Here is a 27,109-nt window from a genome sequence, read left to right as displayed (position 1 = left end):
TTGCTTGGCTAATTAAGCTAAGCTCTTTTATTAAGAGGTAGGCTTTCCTAACTGCCTTAGCAGCCCTTCTCCTGGCCTGTTCCAGTCTCGGTTTATCTTTCTAGAATATGTCTGGTCAGGATTTTGCACAGTCTTATCAGGGTCTTATACAGCAGCAGTACCAATTCCCATTTTTGCTAGTTCTCATGATTCAATTCAGAATCAAATTTTGTGGCTTTACAACTGAATCCCCTTGGTAGCTCTAACTCAGCCTGTGGATCAACTAGAACACCTGAATATGGCCCATTTGCCATGTGCAGGCATGGTTACTGAGGGTAAAACAAAACTTCCTGCTATAGATCATTAAGGGCCTGACCTGGCATTTTGTGCTCTCTAATTTCATCCCTTTGTCATTACTTCAGTTTTTAAATGTATATGATTTCCTTTTTTTGTTGTTTTTTTTGTTTTTTTTGTTTTACTTTATGAAGACTAAAATATTCTGTTTTGATAATGGCTTCCAGTTTTTGTGTTACCATTTTATCAGAACAATATTGAGTCACAAAGGCAAATACTCAATATGAAAGAGCTGAAAGGCATTCTCCTTGGAGCTCCTTCCAGCTGTCCTATCTTTCAAAGCCTTACTGATCCCAGAAAGACTAGTTCTACACTCCTAGTTCTATTAGTTATCTGAATAGATAAAGAGTTTTATCAAGTTATCTATGGGTTACTTTGACATGACGATCTAGTATTGATAATCCATATATAAGTTGCACCAGGAGACCTTTAGATTGGGAATCAGAAAAAGTTTATTCACCAAAAGGGTTGTCAAGCATTGGAAAAGGCTGCCCAGGGAAATGGTTGAGACATCATCCTTTTTGGATATTGGAGATATTTAAAAGACATGTAGATGTGGCACTTCGGGACATGGTTTAGTGGTGGACTTGGCAGTGTTAGGTTAATGGTTGAACTCAACAATCTTTAAAGGTCTATTCTAACATAAATGATTCTATGATGTCCTTCTGCCTTTACCATCAGGACTGTAATTATGGTTTTCTTTTGCTTTTTTTTGTGGTATATATTTTCATACCCTTAAGAAAATACAATTCACTTTAGAGTTCAGCAATTCTCCTTTTATTCACTTTCTGCTCCCAACTGCTAAATTGGTCTTTCCAAAGATATATTCCAAAGTTATCTTCCAATTTTTTTTTCTTACTTTTTTTCCCTCCTTAAATATGTATCATTGGTTGGCTAACTTCAGGGGACTCAGGAGTTCTACTGTAGTTGAAATTCTTGCAATATTATACCAATTAAGAATAAAGAATTGCTGTGATCTTATATTTTCCTGAAGAAAGAGCTCCTCTATGACCTCAGGTATATCTGTTTCTTCTCACACAAAGTTCTACCAAATTCAGCAAACATTATTGCATTTTAATTGAGAAAAATAGTAGTCTATTTTGAATAAGAGTACTACCCGTTTATGAATCATGACTATAGGCACAAACCATCCATTTATTTTTGTTAGTGCTAAATGAAAGGAGAAAAAAAATCATGTTTTCTCAAGAAAATGTAAAAATATGCCCTCGGTATTAACAGGATGTTTATCATTACATATTTGCCTAATGTCAGAAAAAATCTAAACAAATCTATCATTATTACATGTAGAGGTTTACAGATTAGGTCATCTGTCATAGTATGTAGTTGTTATAAACCAAAGGTCAGATCTATATCACGAAAATGGAAAGTTTATTTTCTTTTCATCATATTTTTTAGCACTTGACTTTCTTCAGTCCAACATATTTAATGTGTACTTTTGCAATGTAATTAGTCATGAACTAAAAAGTTTGCTGAAGGTACTATACAAACAAGAATGAAAATCAAACTCAAGAAGGTAGTTGATAAAAAATTATCTTCACATTCCCATGAGGTGAGGGTATTGTCCTGTAATGTTTAAAGGGAAGAGGAGGTATGTCAAGAGGCTAGAAATAGACAATACACTGTAAAAATATACAGACAATGAACAGTGGCTTCCGAGTTATTGCAAACTAAGAAGGATTCATTTCTGCTATATGATAAAGGACAATCAATGATTACGTACATAAATACCAGCAGACAACTGATCATGTTGCAAATCGAGATATATGTGTACTTTGGCAGATTAGTCAGCTGTTTGTGCAGTTGCTTGTTGCGGATGGGGCTCCAGAGGATTAATTACACTGTGGCAGCAGGCTTTTTAGTTACTTAGTTTTGTCTGTACAAGTAATTGACTGTGCAGCTATGAGCAGCGCATGATGCTGTGACTACAATAACGACAGACAGCAAAAGACAGGTATGCCCCGACAACAGCCTACAGACAACAGTGCCGTCCCAGGAAGGAGAACTGGGGAGCAAATCACATGCTTTGCCTGAGTCTACGATTCACTTCTGTTGCCCCAAGACAAGGTGCCCTGCTTAATTGAAAGCAGATTACATAAATGGAATAATAAAGAATTCTAGATGGTGCCAGAATCGTTAGTGTTTTCATCCAACGTAGAGCACCTTACGCCAGATCGTCAGCTGCAGTAAATTAGCGCAGTGCACCTACATTAACAGCTGTATGACAACAAATGAGAAACTAAGGAGCTGAGCTTAGGAGCTATGACACAAGCCCAGAGTATTTTATTTTTTCTTTACTCTTTAATGGATACTTTTAATGAGGATATTGGTAAGCTTCTCTGCACAGATCCAGGATAAATAATCTCTTCATCTAAAAAGGATAAGCTTTTAAAAATTATTAATATTATTATTTAAATATTTAAATAATATGCAAATGTTCCAGCCCACGGGGTCTAACCTGTTGCTATAGTACATACTAGGTACATAGGATGGACTGAACTTTCTGGTGAATTTTAACACACTTATAGTATAGGATGACACATCCCTTCTAAGGCTGCTCCTTCCTCACTGCTCTTTGGGTTGGCTGGCTTCCCCACAAAAAAGTCACTGTTGCTGCACTGCTTCCTTAATTGCAGCACTTCTATGCATTCTTCATCTAGACTCAACATATGATTTGGCCCCTGTGCAATTGTTTTAAAGACTTTATTAATAAAGTTAGAGACAAACAGGTTGTATATTGGTTAATAAACTTTCTGTAAGTGTCTCAGTTTGCCTTTCGCTATTTGCAGTATAGGTTTGGGCTGGAGGACCCTTATACTCTTGGTAGTCTCAATTTGCATAAGGAAGTATCAATAAGAGCCACAGAAAAAGTATCTAAAGATCCTGAAAATCCTGGAGACGCTGAAAATGACTGGAAGACAGTGGTTTTCTGGAGGAATAACTGAAGGAGGACAGGCATGCAGCAGACAGTGAAAAATTGCTGGATGTTCAAGTGATGAAATAGCAGTAATTCACTGAAGGAGACACAGGCTACAATATCTATCCCACCTGATGTAAGCATGGCTCATGAGTATTAGGCCCATAGTACTGTATTTAAAAGCAGATTTCAAATAAAGAAAAGAACTGGAGTTTCTGCTCTTAACTCTTCAGAGGCCAGTAGTATCTTCTGCAGAAGATATGAATTTATTTTCCTACCTATGTTGTTACAACAATTCTAAAGCCATCATGCCACAAAACCACTTGGTAGCACTTGGACGTGGACAGAAGATGGGCATGATGACAAGCATTTTGTTAGTCTCTGCTTTATTTAGTATGTTCACCAATGATATGATAGAAGCCATTTCCAGGTTCACATCTGATAGGATAACACCTAAAAGGTTTTAAAGAACTGTTCTTCCATGTATCTGAAACAAGTATCTGAAATTTGTTGCAAAGTATCTGAACAAGATATGACTGTCACAGACAACTATGGCAAGAAATTGTTTTGAAAACAAATACCACACCAACCATGTTGAAATATTTATATTAATAGCCTACTTAAATTTGAACTGGGCTACAAATAACTTTTAAGAGCAAAAACTTAAATTTGTGTAACTAGGGAACACCCTAGATCAAAATTTCATGTAAAAAAAAAGCTAAAATAATTTCTGTTTTTCATCTCTTGAACTAGTTGCTGAATAATCAGGAAGGGTCAGTAGAGATCCAGTGTGAGAAGAAGGCAGTCTGGTGCTCTTTTCCTGCGATCCTGTTAGCAAATGCACTGTAGCCAAACTAAATCACATTACAAACAACAGTTTAATCAAACTGTGGCTGTTATCATAGGCACATTCAAGATACTGTAACTACTATTGTCAGTTCCCTAGGCAATCTTTTTTTCCTAAAATTCATTACATCACTCAGTTAAATAATCACATGATACAAAAAATACCTCATTTTCTACTAGTCAGAGATACTTAGGTTTTACTCCAGTAACAGGAAATGAGAATAGGAGAAAGGCATTGTTAAATCCAGGAGATGAATCAGCTTCAAGTTTCAAGTCCAGCCTTTTCACACTTCAGGTTCCCATAGTGCCTTTGGAGCAACTTAAAAGATTCAGCGTGGCGTTATCCAAGTTGCCAGAATTAGCCATCTTCAGGGCATCTGTGACCCCTATAACATGGTGGAAATTGCTACAAACGCTAATGCAATGGCCTCCATGGAAGTCTTCTTGCATTGAGCAACACTGACTCAGAAGCCACTGTCTGACTCAAGGATATTTAAAATGTGTTTGTGTGAACATTTTCTACTGCTGGATTTGCCTCTATGAATTAGTGTAAAAATACTTCTTCCTTTGTCATTATTGGACTAGTCTGAGCATAATTACTCCAATATGTACCACAGCTATACCCTATGCTGCATGATATTAGGTAGTACTAAAAAGAAGTGAGAGGTTGGAAACAAGATTCTGACAATTTTCCCTTCCAGTATAAACTCTTTCTTATAAATCTCCATCAGCCTCTGTAATGTTGATCTCTATATAGCTTCAGCTCATGTCACTTTATGAGCTTGCTGTGCTATTTTTTGGTGTTGTCTTCTTCCTTAATGGACTGTATTTTTCTGAAGACACACATTGAACAAATACAACGACCATTTTAAGTACACTTTTCTAAGCAAAAAATGAAGAACTGCTCTGTGGAAAGGTGAAGTAGTTCTTCAGATGCTGGCATCATGGACTGGAGGATCACACCACCAATTGTTCTTCTCTCAAAAATTAAGCTACTCATTTCCTCCACAGAACCTCCTAAATTGTAGCTTCTGTGTACACAGTATTTCTGAACCACTGAAAAGCATGCAGATCACAAAACCTCCAAAATCTTCCATGATAATAACTCAGACATTTGCATTTTCACATTGTTGCCTTTTTTTTTTTTTTTTTTTTTTTTTCCAATCTTTTTAAAATGCACATGATCTTTAGTTTGGCATGGTGATCATGATTCAGAAGGTTATATTTCTAGTATGGCCTTGGGCCAATCACAGATTTTCTTCATTTTAATGTTTCTTTTGTAAAGTTTGTTCAAACTGAATGTAGTAAAGTTGGTCCTTCAGAGGCTAAGAAAAAGAAAGCAGTCTGTGCTATTTGACAGTATGTTATCAAGCATAGCAGAAAAGTCTGTATTTATAAATAAACTAGCTATACACTACAAATGTTCTATTTGCATTCTGAGTTCCTTAAAGTTTCGGGGTTGTTTTGGGTTTCTCTTCTCACTAGAGGAAGTAGACAAAGAATTTTCACATGAAGTCTGGCAGCAGAGAAATGAAAGCATCCCACTGCAACAAATTTCATTTATTTTATAGGCTAGGCATAAAAAGATATTATAACAGGAAAGAGATGGTATCTAATGTACTGTGAAAAATGTTAGGAAGGACAGTTAAAAATTATTCAGCTCCCTTTTCTCTACATCTAAAGGGACTTCTGCTGTTTTAAAGGCATATGCTTTTCCAGCTACTTCTTTGAATGCATTTACAAGACTGAAAAGCAAGTATAAAAAAATATTGTGTCCAATTAAAATTATTTTTATATGAAAAATTTTTCAAAATTAGCAGCGTATGATCCATTTACAGGCTACACATTTCTAAAAAAGTTGTATGGTTTTCTAGTGCTCTAATAACAACAAGCCATCTACCATTTCACCTGGAAATGATAAATTTTGATTTCATCTTCCACTTTTTACAGCTACTAAAACGTAAGTTCCAAACATCACTTCAGTTCAGTAACTTCACAAGCTGTACCTGCTTGAGTGTCGATCCTTCTAGAGACATTTCAGGTGTCTAATTCTCTTAGCTGACAAACTTACAGTGTCAGCTGCAATTTTCATAAACTGGAAGCAACAAAAAACCTAATACCCTTCTTCAGTTTTTGATTACTGCAGCTGTTCTCAAAGCTGTAACAAAGTGAATCATTGAAGCAGCAAATCTACACAGAGACTGATGAGAGCTACTACAACAAAGAAATCTATATTAAATAAGTAGGTAGTGAATTTCAGCTAGCTTTGTAGGTCTTGGCTTATAATATATGGCATCAAGCATAGGGGCTCATGGTGATAAAGCATTAGAAAACTGCTTGGGAAAGGTGACTGGGTTGAATAAGAGTAAAAATACAGGGGTTTCTGGCAGAAGACCTGAAGGGAGTTGGTTAATATTCTTATCCCTTCTTCTCCCAGGCTTGATCAGTTTTTTAGAGGTGTGAGGTTTAAGAATTTGCATATTATGAGTTTTTACAACGTTGCAGATTCTTTTTTCTTCCTTACATGCCTGCAACTTCATATATATGATATCTTCTAGTTCTGCTCTCTTAAATATGTATTACACAAAAACACAAACACAGAGAACACATATTTTTATAATGTGTTCTCTATGATCATCCATAAAGATGCTCAAGGGTCACATAAGCTCTTGGGAAATGTCTGATGGCAACAATCTCCCAAGTCTGGAAGGGTGTCTTATTCATAATCTTGAAGAATCTGTCCTATGCCATTCCATGAATAAATATTTCAACAATTTACAAAGTAAGGTTAACAGAAGACCACTCCAAAGTATCTTTTAGCAGAGCTTAGAGTCCTGAAGTGATCCAAAACTAATTGTCTCATACCAATAAGTACTTAACTGTCTGGGGTACGGAACCAAACAGAAGGTACTTGCTTCATTACATATACAGGGCTTTTTTTTCTATGGCTGTTAGTGTCTCACCCTTACCTACACTCTTCAGTGTAAAATAATTCTTAATATTGTTTCTTTTAAGTTTTAAGGAAAAAAAAATCTTAATTTATAATAATACTTCCTCAATGAGTTCAGTGAAAAATTGAAATTACCTGGCTTGTCCTAGAGAAAACTCCGGTATTGCAATAAAGGGAAGTGGAAAATTTCACATTATTTAGTGTAGATAAACCCCACAGTATATTTCTGCTTACCTCAGATGTTTTACCAAATGGCTCCCTTTAGCATTAAAATAAATAATTCTCTTTAGTTAGTACTGCCAAACAGCAGAACAGTGAAACACACTCTTCCATGTTTTCCCTTATTACATTTCATATGTGTCTGGGAATGTTCCTACACAAGCTAGAGTGCTGCAATACACTGTACTTCTTTGTCTTTATTATTGGCAAATAGTTTGAAAATACTGAGCACTGAAGCCCCTGAGAGCAGGAGAATATCAATAGCCAGAGAAGAACAACCTGCATGTTTGCAATACAAAAGAGGGATATATTGATTTGTGGGGAGTTCACCAAAATTAATTGTGCCAGCCAATAAGAAGACACCATCAATTATTTGTTTAGCTTGAAAAACATCGGTGTTATGAAAAACAGACTTCTGCAAACAGAGTACAACAAAATGCACACACGGAAGAAAACTACACAGTCAAGCATAAATAACTGTGAAGTACTGCAGCTGTAGAATTGTTTAACATGATTTTATTTCAGTAAACCAGGATAAGATAGGAGGAAGAAAGGAAATTAATTAATCAACAGGGAATCTAGTAGTAGGTAAAAAAATGTGTTTATAGTAGAAGTTTATGTATAATACATGGCAAGATGAAAAAAACTGTATCAGAATAGCTAAATGATAATTGTTTTGACATTCCTCAAAATGAAAAGAAATTAAAAAGTTGATGATGACTGAACATAGTGAAGAGCAAATGGCTGAAAGAAGCAGGAGTGATTTCCTATGAAAGGAAGAAAGGAGAGAGCCTTTTTGGCCAAAATCTACCATACACACAGCCAAAAGAGGCACTAAAGGCACTTTCTGCCTTGGAGCAAATGGGGAAAGACAGAGATTACTTACGAGGAAATCATCCAGAGCCTACAAGCTGAGTTCCGGCTGTCTATGAAACAAGGACTGGATAAGAAAAAAACCCATGACATCATAAATGGGCTCCGGAAACCCTATGCAGATGCCAATAAAATAAAGACTGATGTCATAGACAGTCATCATATCCACTGCCAACTTTGGCGAGTGCTAGTACATACTGAATTACTGATCCCACCTTTATTGAAAGAGATGTCTGTGTCCTGATACCTGAAAAACAGCAAATTCTGTAAAGACAAGTTAAGCTGCAGTAACAAAAGATGGTTTCAGCCACTAGTTCAAAAGCTGATTTAAAAGAGAGATTGTTTAATCTAATTTATCTATGCTATATTGCTCTTAAAACAAATCCAAAACTACTTGCAATTAAGATACATAGGAAGCTAAAGAAACAGCTTGATATAGTTAATTTGTTCCTGGTTACTAATTTAGCTGAGCTTCATATATTAAGTTTTAGATTCCTTGTCCATAGCAGTACAATTCAAGTGCATCCATCTGTTTAATAATACCATACCTCAGCAGAAGCCTTGGATTTGGTGTGCCTTCTAAAGACAAAATTAAGGAATTTGATTTTCAAGCAGCTCAGTAGCAGCCCATCAACAGGAAATTAAGTTTCATAAAACTTACTCCTTTACAAAGTTATCCCTAAAAGTGGAAAGTGTCCAATTTCTATCATTGTATTTTCATTTTTTTGACCTTCTGGATAGTTCTGCAAAAGAAAATGTAATCCAGTTAAATATTCTGTGGCATAAAGATGTATTCATTTAAAAGAAGACAAAACCACTCTATTACCTTATGTTATACTGCAACCAATGACAAAGGCAGAAAGATATAAAATATAAATTTAACATTTTAAAAAATAATTATTTTAATCATATAACTTTCATGCAAAAATCACAAAAGCTACTTTAACTGAGCTTTCTCCTTTGCAGAATTACCTTGACGAGAAATCCAATCATATTTTAAAACACCTGTTTCAGAAAAATCAAAAGGATTTGCAGTTCTTGAAATACCTCTGGTAAGTGAAAATACATATCAACTTTCCATTGACAAATGAAGTGCCTTAGAAGATAAAATGGGGTACTGACAAACTTAGAGAAATCAAACTGTAACATAGTTTCATATTTTGCAAAAGGGTATGTCTGTATTTTAGTCACTCAAATCAGGTATAGATGTAACTGTAAATCTGTGAAATAAAAATGTAACACTAATACCCACACATAACTACAATAAATTTCAAAATACTCCATTGTTTTCTTTAATAAAACCATTACTAATGGCAGTAAACAAATGTGTAGTCCTCCAGCACATAAAAAATGGATCACATGATCTTACATCTTATGAGAAAGCCATATGCCTTGACGGATCTTTCTATTCTGTAATACAGCATGGGTATTGTAATATAGTTCCTTTCCACACAGCTATATCTCGCTATATGTCTCTGCAGGCACCTTTTTTGTGGAAGATATAGATGAGGAGAAAATGATAAACCTGTGAATAGGTTTGGAAAAAATCATTCCTTATTAGGAAAAATAAGCTGGAACAGAAGTGAGAGGAGGTATCAAATTAACAGGCATGAAAACTGACAAAAGCAAGAGGACACAAGAGACGATCTGAACGCACAGAATAATTGACCAAGGGGGTAGAATCAAAGAATAATTTAGGTTGGAAAAGACCTTAAAATCATCAAGTCCAACCACTAAGTTGGCACTGCCAAGTCCACCACTAAACCATAGCCCTAAGTACCACATCTACACCTCTTTTAAAAACCTTCAGGGATGGTGAGTCAACCACTTCCCTCGGCAGCCTGTTCCAGTACTTGACAAACCTTTTGGTGAATAAATTTTTCCTAATATCCAATCTAAACCAACCCAGCACAGCTTGAGGCCATTTCATCAAGGCAGTCAAAACACTTGCTAACACCCAAGGCTACCCCACCACCTCTCCTTCCTTGCCTATCCCTTCTGAAGAGTTTATAGCCCTCCTTTGCAGCACTCCAGTTTTGCGAGTCATCTCACCATATTTCCATGATGGCAACTGTCACAGTTTTCCTGCTGCACAACGGCTTCCAGCTCCTCCTGTTTGTTGCCCATGCTGCGTGCATTGGTGTAGATGCACTTCAGTTGGGCTATTGATCCTACCACCTTTTGGGGGAAGAAGCCCTAATTCCTGACCATTCTTAGGTGCTCCTGTGGTTTCTAAGACATCAATCACCCTTGTGTCTTTGCTGCTGCATGGATCTCCATCCCCTACCTCCACCAAGATGGCAGACCAAAGGGCCTCACTAGCACACTACCCCTCAAACACTGGTGTGCTGCCCCCAGGTTTGTCTCTAGTGAGCCGGGTTTTATCCCTTTCTCCCTTCAGATCTAGTTTAAAGTTCTATCAATGAGCCCTGCTAACTCCTGCGCAAAGATCCTTTCCTGCTTTGAGAGAGCTGTACCCCCTCCATTGCCAGCAGGCCTGGTGGGGTGTAAACTGACCCATGATCAAAAAATGCAAAATTCTGCCGGTGACACCAGGCTCAGAGCCACGTATGGAGCTGGTGGCTCTTCCAGTTTCTTCCCTCATCATTCCCTGCAACTGAGATAGAGAACACTACTTGTCCTCCTGATCCCTTAACCAGTCATCCCAAGGCCCTGAAGTCTCTCATGATTGCTTTCAGATTTCTTGTTGCAACTTCATTGCTGACTACCTGAAAAATCAATAATGGATAATAACCTGAAGGGCTGTATGAAGTGTGGTGAAAATTTATTAAATTAATTGCTGCTTATGAAGAAGTATTTGTCTTTAATTAGGAATCATTTAACTTGGACAGTGAGTTCAGGGAGCTCAAGGACAACTTTAATGAGCTGGTGGGTTTTTTTCCTAAGCCCCCTGAACAAGCAAGATATGAGCAGGACCATCAAGACAATAAATACTGTGTGCAACTATGTCATAACGGTAACTCCACCAAGCTCAGGCACCTGGCCAAGCACCCTGGCGTGTGTGAACCTTACAAATCATGAGATAGTGCAAGCCTGCACTTAGCCAGAACTTTAAACTTTACATACACTAGATGCATAAACTATTTTTGTTTTTCACTGAGTATAAAGGCGGGCAAGCTCTGGGACTGGGCCAGAAGCCTCACGTATGAGTGGACTCGCCACGCAGGAATTTTCCCAGTTACTGACAGACTCCTGGCACCGGCTGCAACAGGGCTTCCCAGCCAAAGTGTGGGCCTGGATGATGTTAAAGGTGGGAATTGGTGATGTATCATTTTCTTAGTCTCTGTAATGCTTTGCGGTAATGATTTGATGCCTCGTTCCTACTGCTCTTTTATCATATTGTGCATAATAACTAGTACTGTTTCCTTTTAACATATTGCATGCTATTTTCCTTTACTATATTGTAATATAATAAACTGCATTTATTCTTATATTTGATTTGGAATTCATTTTTGCTTGGCATCCAGTCAGTCAGCAAAACACTAGGGTAGGAAGCTTTATCTTCACATTTTTACCCCAGGCCCCAGGGAGGCAGCAGACTTCCCCAAGAAGTGGGTCTGGTTTGCATATTGGACCTTCTGTTCCCTTCAGAAGAGAGCCTCCTATGACAAGGATCCACCTTTTTTTTTCTTCATGGAAGCAGTTTTGATGCAGGGCATAGGCCAACTTAACCTCGGCCACACCTCCATGCTAAATGAAACATCATCCTCGTTATTGTTCGGTTCCACTTGCCGAGCCTCAGACCTAGGATGCCCGGGCACCCGGGGAGGCAGGGTAGTCACAGAGGGGATGCACATGCTGCGCCAGGCAGGAGCTTGTCCCCATTGCCCCTGTCCCTTAAGTCACTGTGTTCAGCCAAGCGGAGAGAGGACAGGGAGTCCTCCTTACCATGTGTCCTGTCTGCCTGTTGGGTCTGTCCCACATAAGGTAGGGTAATACAGAGCTAGAACATAAGAAATGTGTCAGACCTATGGTGCATCCGACCCTGTAATTTGCCAGCACTAGTGGCAACAGAAGAGATCTGCTCAAAATATTTGAGGGTGACTAACTAAACATGTTCAAGGAAAAAACAAAAGAAAAAAAGCTAAAATAACCTCATATTCTAAGGGGGGTGGGGGATCTGAAAACATTTTGTAGCTGCTTTTTATATTTTAATAATTCTGTATCTTCCCAGCTAAGCAGTAAACACAATTGTAAAACTATTGTAAATAGCCTCTCTTCTTACAGCTGCAGTACTGCTATTCCTATATCCCATACTCTCTTCTGTGATCAGACACGAGTTCCACCATATCTGTAATGTCATCATTGAAAAACAAGATTCTACTTTAGAAATCAGCCCTACAACTACATCTTTCAAGGTCAGCTCATTCTATTTTATTTGATTTTCAATCCAAATAATCTAACTACTTTTGAAACTGAACCATAGCACATCCAAAATGATCTAAGTAGTGATGGAATTGCAGTGATTAGTTCCCAGTTTGGAGGACTAGAAATCTTAATTGCCTACATTAGGGAAAAAAAAATATTCTTGCTTGTCTTTCTCTAAGCTTCACTCTAACAACTCCCAATCGCACCTGACCACACATAGAACTGTAATCATGGCTTTGTTCTGAACCAACCACATTGTCAGGGTATTGTAATAAATGTATAATGATCTTCCATGAAATGAGAGTAAGTATAATTTCACGTGAAGAATCACGTTCAAGGGAGAAATAAGTGTGTCAGTGATTACTTTTTTTCTTTAGAAATGAGCATTTTATGTCATTTAATATGATAGACAATAGATATGGGTCATACACAAAAAGACAGGAATATGTTCTACCTATGTGCCTATTTAAAAGTGTGTAAAAGGTTATGCTTGGCAAGATGAACAACTGCCTACTGGTTGTTAAAGCACTGAGAACCAACATGCCTTTTTTCCTCACTCAACAGTGTATCTGATAAGCCTGCATGTTTCTAAATTAAGGGTAAACTTTCCTTCTTCACATAAAAAATATCTACCATTTAATTAAACACATTTGAGCCTGATAACAATTTTTTTGTATACTGGTTGACACAATAAATATTTCATAATGATGTACTTTAACTTTTATACATAGATATGGGTAAATTTCAATTTTAGAAAAGTAAGGAAAACCACATATTTTACATTCTCTGTGAGTGAAAAGTGTCAGAGATTTCAGCGACAGAGAATTTTGATTCTTCTGCTTCTGCTAAGGACAGTCCTGTATGTATAACCTGCACTTTGGTTTTATTTTCACAGAACCACCGAATAGTTGCAAGGGGCCTATGGAGACTGTATAGCCCAACACCCCTGCTCAGAGCAGGGTCGGCTACAGCAGGTTGCTTGGGGTTTTTTACCTGTCTCCAAGGCTGGAGTCTCCTCAGCTTTTCCGGGAAACCCATTCCAGCATTCAAACACCCTCACAGGAAAAAAAAAAAAAGGGGGGGTGGGGTGGGGTGTCATATTCAGACAGAATTTCCTGTGTTGCAATTTGTGCCCTTTATATGTTGTTGCTCTATGCCCAGACATCACTGGGAAGAGTCTATTAATGAGAAAAACAAGGAAGAATTTTCTCAGTGGGAACAAGGAGATACAAAGTACCTTTCTCAGAATTGGAATGAAAAGGTAAGCTTTGTAGAGAATGAGAATAAAACAACACTGATAAACTAAATCAGCCCAAGAACAGAGCAGAGCTTAACTACTCTGCTTCTCGGTCTTTTGCTTTGTCTACCCCTTGCAAGGCCACAGCTGCAGCCTTGTCACTAATTCTGGGCACCATACTTCAAGAAAATTCTTATCAGTTGCAACAGAGCAAGAAGAAAGAAAAAAAAGAGTGATGAGAGGTCTATTAGCTAGCCCTCCCAGGAACAACGGAATGACCTAGGTTATTTAGCCTGAGGCAGAGAAGACTACAGCCAAAAGAGCCAAATGCAAGATGATATTCACGATATACACAATGCATAAATACCTATTTTTTCCCTAAAGAGAGTTGTTCTTCATGCCTGTGGCAGACAGAACTAGGGATTACACTTTTGCATTGCAGGAAGGAGTACTTAGAATAGATATTAGGAAAAAAACGTATCTTCTGGAAAGGTAGTGGAGCACTGCATTAGATGGCTCTAGAAAGTATCAGTCTCCATAAATGGAAACATACGGAAATACATATTAGGAGCAACATAAATATGGATCCCTGCTGCTCACAGGCTAAATAACCTCTCAAAATTCATGCAATCCTATGAGCCCATAATATTAAATTGCATAAACAGGCACTTATTAATTATACATGCATTTAAATAAAGTTAATCTGTACTGATTTAAAAATAAATTACAAAACATCAACTTATCTCTTGAAAAAAATGAAATTAAACACACTGTTTAACCAGAGGAAGAACTGAACCGAATATGGATCTATATGAGTAAGAACCAAAATGGAATAAAATTCTAGAATTATATCAGTTTTTTATTAAGAGTTGAACTAGAATTAAATTACTCCCTGAGGAAGAGAATAACTGGAATCCATTATTTGTTAAAGAATTAAAGCAACACTGCTGTGTTGCTGGTGCTGACCCAGTATTTTGGGCTTCCATAATCTATTTCTTTCTAGATCTATGATTTATGATATCTGATGACTGACCTTTAAATTTCTGCCCTAACAAGCAGGTTTATTTGCATGCCTTGATAATAAAAAAAGGCCTTCAGGCCCATAAGTATTAACTTCTTAAGCATACCACACTGTCTCACATATAAACTCCTAGAAATTGTCACAAGCAACACTATTGGAAGTCTAACTAATTTCTAGTCTTCTAAAACAAATCTAATTTATACTGCCTAATGTGCCTTATTTTGCTACCTAACAACTATTTCTAAAGGCAGTAGAAAACTACCCTTCTAAATCAAACTGGCTTTTGAAATTCAATGCAGCAAAGAAAAACATAGTAGTATTTTTTCCTAACATGACCATGAAACAAGCATTCCTTTTAATTTTAAGTTTTTCAAACACCACACATATCAATTCTCTTTCTAATTAGAAAACATAAAGGTCAAATTTTCTCTTGTTATCTATTAAGAAATGTGACATTAAAGTTAATGAAAGCATTTATTTAGACAATTCTTTATATAGAGGCTGGGCTTCTTCAAGATCGATACTACATATGTTGGGTCTGGGGTATGGTGGCTTGAAATCCCTGTGGATACAAAAACAAATGCATACACATGTGAACATTTACCAGAACAGAATATGACTCTGTTTTCTATTTAGAGATACCAAATTGTGTCAATGTCACATCAGAAGGTGAAGACACTCTTTTGATTAGATGTATTTCTCTAAATTATTCTAAAAGTCTATATTTATGTCAGTTACTGGGGTAGAAGCATGTCTGAGAGAAAACTTAGTTGTATCATTGTTATTCCCAAGTCTTCACTTCTGCTGTTAATTTAAAAAGGAAGGAAATTAGGCTTAAAGCAATGGATAACGCAAAGTCATATAGAGAGATGAAATCTCCAAGAGCACCGTAGCAGGTAGGGGGAACTTATCTGCTATTATCATGATTGATAACCTTTTAAAATGAAGATTTACTCAAAAATACCAAAACCAAAGGCACCATTTTAGCTAGAATAGCAGGGTTTGAGCTAGCAGCTGCAACAGACTACCATCTATGTCAATAAAACACAAAAAGGAATGTAAAAACCCTACTGATTATTAAGTTAAATGATTCTACAGGCAGTGGCCTACTTCCCCTTGTTTAGCAATACTGATTAGGTAGCCGGTGGGTAACAGAGATCTAACAGTGGGGAGAAGAACCTTCACTTCTCTCTGTGTACACCTCCATCAGGAGGAGACTGAATTACACTTCTACAACTAGACTCACCACTTCAGTCCAAAAAAACCCCAAACTGCAGCAATGTGTCTGACAGTGTTACCCTTACGGTATCAACTATCTTTTTGAAATTTATCCTTTTTCTTTATTAAAAATGTACATTTAAGAAATAAAAATTATAAAGATGCAAGAAGATGTTAAATCCACTGAAGCATAATAAATAAAATATGTACGAGCACTAGTACTATGGATAATAAGCCAATGCCACTTGACACAACTGTTCAAGTACTTGAAATTATAACAACTGATTTCACTTAGTTTAACATTGGCAAACCCCCATGCTTTTCCTTAGTTCCATAAAAGGCTGAAGCATTTTGGTGAAATGAAAGCAAACCTATAATAGGAACAAAAGAAAGCAAAGAAACAAGTGATAATTTTCCCAAGATGCTGACCTACCTATAGAACCTTGAGCAAACTGGAACAATTGGAACACATTCACCATCCTGGTTTCAATATAGCAGCAAATTGTTAGAAAGCTCACTAAGTGAGGTTATCAAAACCATCAAAAGATGCACATACACTCCGTATTTAATGTGTCAGATTAAGACTATTTGGAAGAATGTGTGCTAAGAAATGAATTACTATTCTTTCTAACTGAATGAATGGGTTATGGAAATGGAAAGAAAGATAACTAGCACTTTTCACTACACTTGACCAAAGAAAGACTGCACTAGGAGAAAAAGTTTTCAGATATTTAGGTCTGTAAGACACTAAATACCAGAAACAGGTAACAGTCTCGTAAACATGTGCATTCTAGATGTGACAGTGACATACAAAAAAACACCTAAAAGGGAACTGGCAAGGTAAAATGACTTTACTTTCAGACTCCCACAAGTTCAGACAAACAGGTAGTACATGCTTTATTCAAGCAGGACCTTTGAAAAAGAAACTGTTGGTCTCATCACTCAAAAAGTGCATTCCTGAAAAGTTTAAAGTTACTTAAAAAATTATTACAGAGTTTACAGGAAAAAAAAGAGGCTCTTCCAATGACTAATTAAAATGACAGAGGCATTCATCTGACTCATTGGTTAGTCACAGTACTCTAAGCAGTAAAAATAGTGTCTCATTAGTCTTTTAAACATTTATTCCTTATTCTACATGAAATTGATACTTAATCACTTTCCTAGTGTACAGCAGGCACTTATTACACAGGGAAAACTTGGAGAATGAAAAGTTTATAAAATCTCTGTCAATCTCTCCTACATGTTAGGAATGATTCATTATAATGGGCCACGAGCGGCAGGGTGACTCTGAATGGAAGCCTGTAATTAACTTTGCTTCATGTTTTATTGATAGCATTTTCTGTTTTCTGAGATCTATTCATACATCCTGAGTAATGTGCAAGCCTATGGATCATGCTGTGCTTAGATACCCTAGCACCAGGGGATATATGCAAAACTAAATAGATTAGATGGAAAACGTACCACATCCCTTGTGATCTGTATACACATTTAGATTCTCCCTTTTCTGTCACCTGTTTGATGTTGTTTCTGTCTCAAAGCACACTTAATATTTAGTATGAAACATGGAGGTCAAAGTTCTTTTTTACAGTGTTGGGCCAATATTTACTTATATCAGTCATGGGCATGCTAATAGAGAACAGGAAAAAGAACATAGTCTCCTTTAAAAACAAACATATCTGTACTTTGACATGCTATAAATCTTACACCTCAGAGCAAATCTGGAGTTGCAGACTATTTGCAGTTACAAACTTGAGGAGAGATGCCTTCTGTTATCCTGGAAGCAAATCACCCACAAATTGGGAAAAAATCTGTTGGGGTTTTGTACAAAGGGTAATTTGGCAATGCTAAAAACAAATCTACAAAATCCTTAAAAGACCATGGATTATTTAGGAACAGACAATGGGAAAGGCATTTGAAATCCCTCCTGTAAATTATGTTCTACTTCATGTAAACAATATAAGCAGAAGCTCACAGACCAGAATCTTCCTTCAAACAGTTTTGACCCTAGTCTTCACATCGGGTATCACATTCCTGATCAATTAAGTTTTGAGTTTTATATTTAGAAGGAAACAATGTCAGTAGGAATACATATTAGAAAACCCTCTTATCACATGATTCAGACAGTGGGAAATTAAAAAAGTGACTTAAATCTCCTCCTATCTGCAAATACATGTTCTTTTGAAAATTTGGAAACTCTAGTTCTAGCTGTGGCTATTTTTTCCCATTTGAAAGATTTTGCTATGATTTTTTGACTAATTTTTAAATAATCATAATAGCTGTTGCTCTGAATTTCTACTTCCCAACTCTGCTCATTTTTTTCTACAACACATATGTACCACACTTTGAATGAGATAGAATCCCTGGCTTCATTGAAAAAATTGCTTTTTTTTTTCTTTCTTTTCTGAGCTCCTACGGTATATCCATTTCATGTTTCTAAATCTCAATAGCTTCCTTAACTTTAAAGCCTCAGTCTGAGGAGGTCCCTCTAGTTTAAGGAATGAAGCAAATATTAATGGAAAAAAGCCCCACAGTACAATCACATAATTGACCCTATCTGAGCTCTTGTTATGTTAACAAATTATTTTGATGGTAAAACTGTGAATCTACATATAGGACTTCTGAGGGAAACGCATCAATGAGGAATTACTGAAGTAAGTCAGGCTGCATTGTAGACAAGAAAGAGAGAAATTAGAAATGCAGAAGCACAAATATATCTGAATTTCCGAACTATTGAGTGGTCAAGTTAGCAAGCTATGCTATGCCTTCAACACTACTTTTCTGCCTGTGCACTTACTCAAATTCAAATTTGAACAATGATGTAAGAAGAGGAAGCAAACTGACAGCTCTGTGTCATAGACAAATCTGAAATTGTGGCTATATGGATGATTTTCTTAATTAAAACCAAACTGAGAAAATAAGTATTGGGTAATGGGAAGCCTTTTTATCAGAAACACAGGTTATATTTTGGTTTCACTGATAAATCTGGAATATGAAAGTGTAGGCTGAAACACAATTCTGTATATAGGCAGTCACAGGCATTCAAAAAAGCATGACTCATACTTTAAAAACTCATAGACCGGTTTAATAATCATGACATTTCCAGGAAATTTTACATGTTGTCCCCTTGTCTTCTTGTTCTTCAGTTTTAATAGCACATTTAACTCATATTTCTGATCATTCTTCTCCCAGTATGACAGCTAGATTCTCATACAAACTCTTGATTCTATGAGTTAAGGGTTTGTGACAATTTGCTGAAAAATATTACCTTGCAATTAAATCTCAAGACGGAAGGCATTGCTGCAGTGTGATGCTGGTTCCGAATATTTTTTCTTGATATAGTACAATCACTAGAGAATTTTTGCTCTAGTCTTTTCAATAAACACTTCCCTAGTTTGAAAATCTAAGCTGTTTACAGTAACTTTTTGATAGCTATCTAACAATAGCTCATCTTTTCAAGCAATTTAAAAGTCACACAGGCATATATGTCACTTGTAGTACAATCACCTGCTGCGAGTTATAAAGCACTGAAATTTTCCACAGTGAAGGCCTAGTCTAGTTTTACTAACCTATCAACTTCATGTAGTGACTCAATAAGTCATAGTAAAAGTTAGTGCTAGCCTGGTGGAGTAGGTGCAGGTTTGTAAACCAAGAAATTCTGCATCCAAAATTCTGCCTGTACCATAACTTTGACCTACACCTTTAAAATTACTTTAAAACAAAACAAAACAACCCTCCAAAACTTAGTATATACGTATTTATTTGTTTTTAAATACTTTTGTATTTAAGGAGAGTTACAGCTAATGAGTAAATACTTTTCTCACATAGGCAATGTTAAACCAGATGCTAACACATAACTAACTCTCATTGGCTTGGGCAGATCTTAGGATTCCAAGACTCCTGCAGATGTACACGTCTACAAAGAGGTGATAAAACAGGACTTTTTCCTGTGAGGTTCTACTCTTGGTATCTCTTTCTTACATGAAGAAAAGTGCTTATATAAAAACTGAGTGTATAGAGGGAAAACAGTTACTTGAATTGATCTCTCATGTGCATCCTTTAAAATGCAAATAATCCTTTAAAATATACTTTATCCAGCTTTTTCAGTCTTCTGATAACCTTTCTGGAATGCCTTGAAAGCAGTCAGTCTTGCAGCTTTTCTATCCCTTCTCCAGCTCACAGCCTTTCTCTCTTCTATATATAAGAAATGAGGGAGATGCTATAATCCACTCCAGTGCTACTCGGTTGATGCATTTACCAATTACTGTATGAACCATCTTTTGAGAGCAATATTTAAGTACTGCATATATTTAGATGATATCATGAGATCCCAGCCAAGTCTCAAATATTTTTTAAAATTACCTAGATAACTTTCTTTTCTTCTTCATTATTAGCCCACTCCTTCTGAAAAGCATGGTCTGTAAATTAAAAGAAATGCGATGGATGAAATGTTATTTTTTGCCACCATCAGCAAAAAGGTTTTCCTCTATGAGGCTGTGTCAAATAAAAAAGCGTAGTAGGCCACTAATGGCTGTGACCTGTGGCAGCCTTGTTGTACTGTGTAACTGAATTATTTACTTTTCTAAATCTCCAAGTGTGCCACTGAGAATGCTAGGTCAGCATATATAGTAAACAAATCACCAATCACCCAACAACTGCTATACTGTCTGCCTCCACAGTGAAAGATCTCTTCCCTAGCTTGAACTTTTGGACCTTGAATTTGACCCTGTTTGAGCTCTTGTTATGTTAACAAATTATTTTGATGGTAAAACTGTGAATCTACATATAGGACTGCTGAGGGAAAGGCATCAATGAGGAATTACTTAGAGTAAGTCAGGCTGCTTGACCCAAGCATGCCAGATCTCTAAATTTATTTCCTTCTCACTGTTCTGTATTGTCACTGCAGCTTTAATTTCTCCCTTCTCCTCCATGAAGCCATTTATACTGATTGCATCAGTGCCCTTGGCAATTTATTCCATATTTCTAGTATTCTTTGATGAAATAGCTCTGCTGGAATTCCTGTTTACTTCTAATTTCAGTTGATTTCCACTGTTTTTTCAAACAGCAGGTTACAGTTAATTAAAATAAATCTGAAAACAGATACATTTAATACAGGAAATGCTTGTAAATGGATATTTTCTTTTAGCAATGTTTTGAAACTCTATGTTATTAATAAAGTTGCACAAATGATTACCCTAAATCTCATATTCAAGTAATTACAAAAATAAAATCAACATCTGTTATTACAAATGCATAATGCCAAGTCATAATGTGCAGGTTAGGGGTTAACACAAACAAATTGGACACGGTACATAAACACAAAATAAATTATTGTATGGTAGTGTAATTACATTCCAACCATTATGTTAATTATAATTTATATCAATTCAATAATTAAAGAAAACAAGCTCTTCTTTGGGTTTTGTATTCAGATTCTTCTGCATACTAGATTATTCTATGCCAGCTAGGGTGGCACTGGACCATAAATCTGTCAGCAGTGCATGGTGGCATTATTTTTAATATGTAAGACTATATGATAGATTTGAAATAAATATTTAGTTAATTAAATTGGGTCAAAAGTATAAAGATAGAGTTAAAGAGGGCATAGAAAATCCAATTGTAGACTGTCCAAATAATTAAATTAAATATTTTTTACCTTACAGATACTGACCTAAAGTGTTACTATAAAATGTATTTATTGCAAAATCAGATCAGAAAATCAGAAAAAACAGAAAATCCAATCATATAAGCATATGGCTGAAAAGAATTTATAGAGATATTTATGCATTTCCTTATAGTAAAATACAATCTTAGCTACAAGTCATATATACAAAGTGAGAGATTTTTAAGAGTAGTTTAGATACCAACATAGATGCATAAATACTGTGACATGTGCCAATAGTGAGTATGAAGATGCTTTACCAGGACATCACATGAGTAGTCTTCTCTACTCTCACAGTTAGCAGGTTAATCCTAATATGTGACCCATCTTCATTCTGCAGATTAAGTTAATTACCCTTTGTTTTCTGTAAGAATGGAAGCACTATCCATGTCGTCATCACAATCCTCTTTTCACTAGGATGGTAAAGAGATAAGATAGGCAAAGTTTGTTTGGAGATGCAATCTCTTTTAAAAAAAAGACACAGTGGGAAAAAAACAACCAACAGACTTTGCATCCCTATGTTTCTTTATCAGCTCTGAGGAGATGCAGAAATATCTAGACCTAGTAAGGAACAGACAGACATGTTCTTGTTGCTTCTTTCAGAAATTTCTACTTTACCTAGAACTCTCTTTAAATGTGGTAGCAAAACTTTTCAGAGTACTTTGATGCAGTCACATCAAAACTGAGGAAAGCTGAATAAACAGGAATTATCTACCATATCTTTGCATTTGTCTCTATTATTAGCATGTTCTGACTCAGCATTTGCAACACCAGTACACTGGCAACTTACACTTAGTTTAATTTCAGTATTTCCCTCTGTAATGTTTCCATATACTCAAATACTCACTCAAGGTTTTACTTCTAATGTCTTATCTGGAACCCTGAACTCATCTTCACTGTCATATTTTCCAAATAACCTAAGTCACTCAGAGCTGCGATCTTATTCTTCAACATGCTTTCAGGTTCTCCCAGCTTCCTAACATGCACAGATTTTAGAAGTGTACAGGAATGTGCACTGTATCTTTCATAGCTGTAGTTAAAAATGTTGGCCAGAATGAAAGCAACATCATGGACCTACCTGATGCAATCACTTTCAACTATATAAAGCTGAGGTTTTTAATTGTATATTTTACGGTGCTTTCATCTCTATCTGCAATTCCTAACAAGATCTTGTAAGCAGTCCATTCAATACCTAGAGCATTTTGTTGTTGTTATTGTTCTTCTGTTTGTTTGTTTCCCCAGTGTTTTCCATTAAATCGTGAGAACAGTGTTTAGTAAACTATGAAATGTTTTTCTTGGATGTTAAAGCTCCACAGAGCAAAAAAAATTTGTCTGTCCCTGATACAAGCTACCAGTGGCCAATGTGGGATTCATATACAAGATACCTCTGATTCTCAGACTCCTTTTCTGTGGACCCCTCCATTAAGGGCCACAGACAAGTGACCCTGGGCAGAGGTTAAGCTAACTGAATAGGTCAGAAGACACCACTGGACATGACATAAATAATTGCTGAATATAACAAAGAACAAAGCAAGAAGTTGGCAAAAGTTGCAGATAGAGCCATGAGGAATCTAGTTGCATAAATGGTTAAGGACAGGGGTGTGGGGGTGTGGGGGTGTGGGTGTTGTGTGTGAATTTCACAGGTAACTCAAGGGCAGTAATGGCGACGTTTCAGGGTGTGGAGTCTTGCACGGCCAGAATTACCTAGGTAGCCTTACCCCTGAGGAAACACAATATATTCCTGTGGTACTCAGCTGCAAATAAATTTAAACTGGAGTTTCTGCTGACAAAAAGAAAAGGGCTTTTACCTCAGTGATGCCATCAACTTCAGTCATCTTCATATCACAGTAATCAGGGGAGGTATAGAGGGCTGAATGACAGTACTCACTTTGCTGTAGAGAAATGGTCATTTAAGACTGTAGCAAAGCTGAACACATGGTCAAAACTGAAGTGCTTAGGGGTTGTCATTGCTCAAAATCTGACAAAGTTTTCCTTCGATGGCTCCAGCAGTACTTCCCCTGTGTCATTTGAACGTCCTGTGCAGGCTGAGCAAGACACGTTCTCCCATGGAAGTGCGATCTCATCAGTGATGACTGAAGTGCAGTGCGGGAAACTGACCTTCTGCTTCCAGCGCTCCTCAGACAGTGCTGATGGAGCTGGAGCACACAGAGGACAAACACCTGAGCTCATTCTCTACACATGATGTATTTCACCTTGATTGTATTCCAATAGTGCAGTGATGCACATTAAGGGATTTTTCAACTTTATGGCAAAACTCTACAGCAGCATGGAACGTTATGCTACTTACCTGCCTGCTACAGCAGGCTGTACAAATAAGCAAAGGAATGCTCTTAGATTTAATCTTATTTTAATTATTCATAGGCTATTTGACTTAATTATTAAGACTGCAACAAGCATAAAAATGTTAAATTTCGCAAGTACTCAACAATTATTTTGTATATAGGTAACTAACTTGTAGACTGCAGCTTTTTTATTTGTTTGTGGGGTTTTTTTTATCAGGGAAAAACTCTTCATGTACTCCTGGAGGAAGAGGATCAGGTCAGGGAATATTTAAGCAAACTGGACACAGGTAAGTCCATGGGCTCTGGTGGGATGCACGCATGAGTGCTGATGAGCTGGCAGATATCACTGCAAGGCCACTCTTGATAATCTTTGATCAATCATGGCAAATGGGAGAAATGCCTGAAGACCAGAGGAAAGCGAATGTTACTCCTATCTTCAAGAAGAAGGATACAGAGAACTACAGGCCAGTCAGCCTCACCTTGATCCCTGGGAAGATGATGGAACAGCTAATTCTGGAAACTGTTTCTAGGCATGTGAAAGACAAGAAAGTCATCAGGAGTAGTCAGCATAGCCTGATCATAGCTTGACACTTGAGAAACTTCTGTGATTAAATGACTGGCCTGGTAGATGAGGGAAGGGCAGTGGATGTTATCTACCTGGACTTCAGTAAGGCCTTTGACAGTCTTCCGTAAGATCCTCATAGACAAGTTATCGATGTATACACTGGATGAGGAAACAGTGAAGTGGACTGAAAAGCGGCTGAATGGCTGGGCCCAGAGGGTGGTGGTCAGTGAAACAAAGTCTAGCTGGAGGCCAGTGACTAGTGGTGTACCCCAGGGGTCAACAGTGGATCAAATCCTGTTTACATAAATCGGTTACTGAAAAAAATATCTGAATTATTCATTAGTAACTCAGATCCATGTCCTGCAGCAATAAAATACTGAAATTGTATTTACAACATTTGGTGCATAGTAAGAACTTTCCCAAATAATTTTTGCACCTTTGTAAGAAAGATAACCTTGTTTGCCTAAACCACTAACATATTTCTTTATATAACTCCACAGCTTTTCTATCAAATGAAGGATATAATTGCGCCATCAACAAACAACTTTAATCTGATTCAATCACTAGAGAATCCAAAAAAGAATCAAGATTCTTGATGTTATTCAGATATCAAATAATGTACACTATGAAACATCTACATAAAGTAGGTGTCTTTATGTTGCTTCTTTTCTGAATTTGGGTCACTGGGTATGTGTCCCTGTTTGCATTTTCTTTGAATTTTTTTTCTTTCCCAGATTCTCAAGTGTCTTGACAGTCTACATTTTATTTTTTTTTTTTAATTACTTGCACCAAAAGTAAGGATCTTCATTCATTTACCCAGCAAAGGTGTCTGTAGCACTATTTTCCTGCTACTGATGTATCCTGGTATACTACTTGTCCTCTACTAATAGTCCAGAACAACTCTGGTCTTCCATACATCTGCTATTATATACCAGTCCTATATCAGACTCAAATATTGCAATGCATCTCCAACAGTACAAGCTGCCTATATTTAGCCCACTGAATCAAGTCCAAAGCCTAACTTCTTTTTTTTTGCTGAATTATTTAATTCTTACTTTTCAACAGACTGGACCCTATGTTTAAGTTTCAATGGCAAAAAAACCCTTAGTATTTCTATTTGAGGATGTTTCATCACCAATTTCAGTTCTAATTTCAATATATTTCCTAAGCAGAATGCAAGCTAGCCTCCAGAAAATTAAGCCTCTTTGTCAATAACTTTGCATCACAATTCAAGATTGCACTTCAACAAAAGCAGATGAAAGAAGTGGCATTCAATTTCTTCATTAAGAACACATTTTTTTTTTAGTTTGCTCAGCTGAGTGCAGTTGTAGTACAGTTTTACTGTTTTTCTCTTGTCTGTTAGTACCAAAAGCTTAGGAGAAATGCTATCAATCTTCTGCATGGTCTTTTGCAAAACACTCACCACTTTGTGGTGACATGGAGAATATTGATATTGTCTGGGCTTATATCAAACCCTTTTAAAGTTAAGGAATCTAGAATATATGAAAACATATTCTCTTAACCATCTCATATTTCAGTTGAATCTCATAATTCAGGTGAATTAAAGTATCTTGTCACTGCCAATAATGATGACATTAGACAAATCAAACCAAGTGGAACAAGAGAACAACCTCTTTCCTAGACTATGACACAGGACTTTAAGACATAATTCCTGAAATCCCACAGTACTACTAATAGTAAAGGAAGTCATATTTCAGTTTCTGTTGTAGAAAATGAAACCAAAAACTGAATAATACAAGGAAAGATAATTCAACACTTGCTGTAATATTTTTCTTTTCTTAATTGGCCATTCTTTATTTCACTTCAACAATTTGATATACAGTCATATGTATATTATATATTATTTGATCACTGTTTTCTTAGGACAAAAAGCATAGGATTAAACAAGAGATAAGTTCCCAGATAAACACAGAAATCCAGGGGAAATCAGGCTGGTTTTGGGGTTGGTTGGTTGGTTGGTTTTTTAAACATTGTCACTAGTGGTAGTGTCTAATAAGGATCTAGTCTGATATCCTTTAACAGCATTTATATTTTAGATGCCAGCTCAAAAAAAAGCCTCCTAAGTTTTCTTTGTTCCCCACATAAATACCTTCCATCCAGTTGGCCAGGTGGCCTTTGCTGGCCTTTGAAGTCTGACCTGGCTACACAAGAAGCTAATGTACCTCTCTGAGGGGCCCTGGCTTACTTAGACTTAGTCCCAGGCAGGTTATTTTTTCTTAGAGCAATTCAAAATGTGCCAGGGAGGAAAACCTACTGCTGGTATTTTGATTAGACTGGGAAACAGTTGCTTTTTCAATTTACTCACGCAACATTCCTGAGTTCTTTCCTCCTGTAGAGCCTCTGACAGGAAAGGATCACAAATTAGGTAGCAGATGTCCTCTGACCTCCTCCTTCATAACAGCACAGTTCCACAAATTACTGCTAAGTCCTCCCTTAGTTACTAAACACAGAAGGTACCCAAATCCCATTCACAGAAAAACCTTTAACCAAGGTCTGGCTACTGAGCTGGCACTGAGGTGGAAGAGGGACTCAAGTACTGA

Source organism: Falco cherrug, chromosome 6, assembly GCF_023634085.1.
Source record: "Falco cherrug isolate bFalChe1 chromosome 6, bFalChe1.pri, whole genome shotgun sequence".
In the NCBI taxonomy this organism is placed as follows: domain Eukaryota; kingdom Metazoa; phylum Chordata; class Aves; order Falconiformes; family Falconidae; genus Falco; species Falco cherrug.
Note: the sequence above shows the minus strand (reverse complement) of the source record.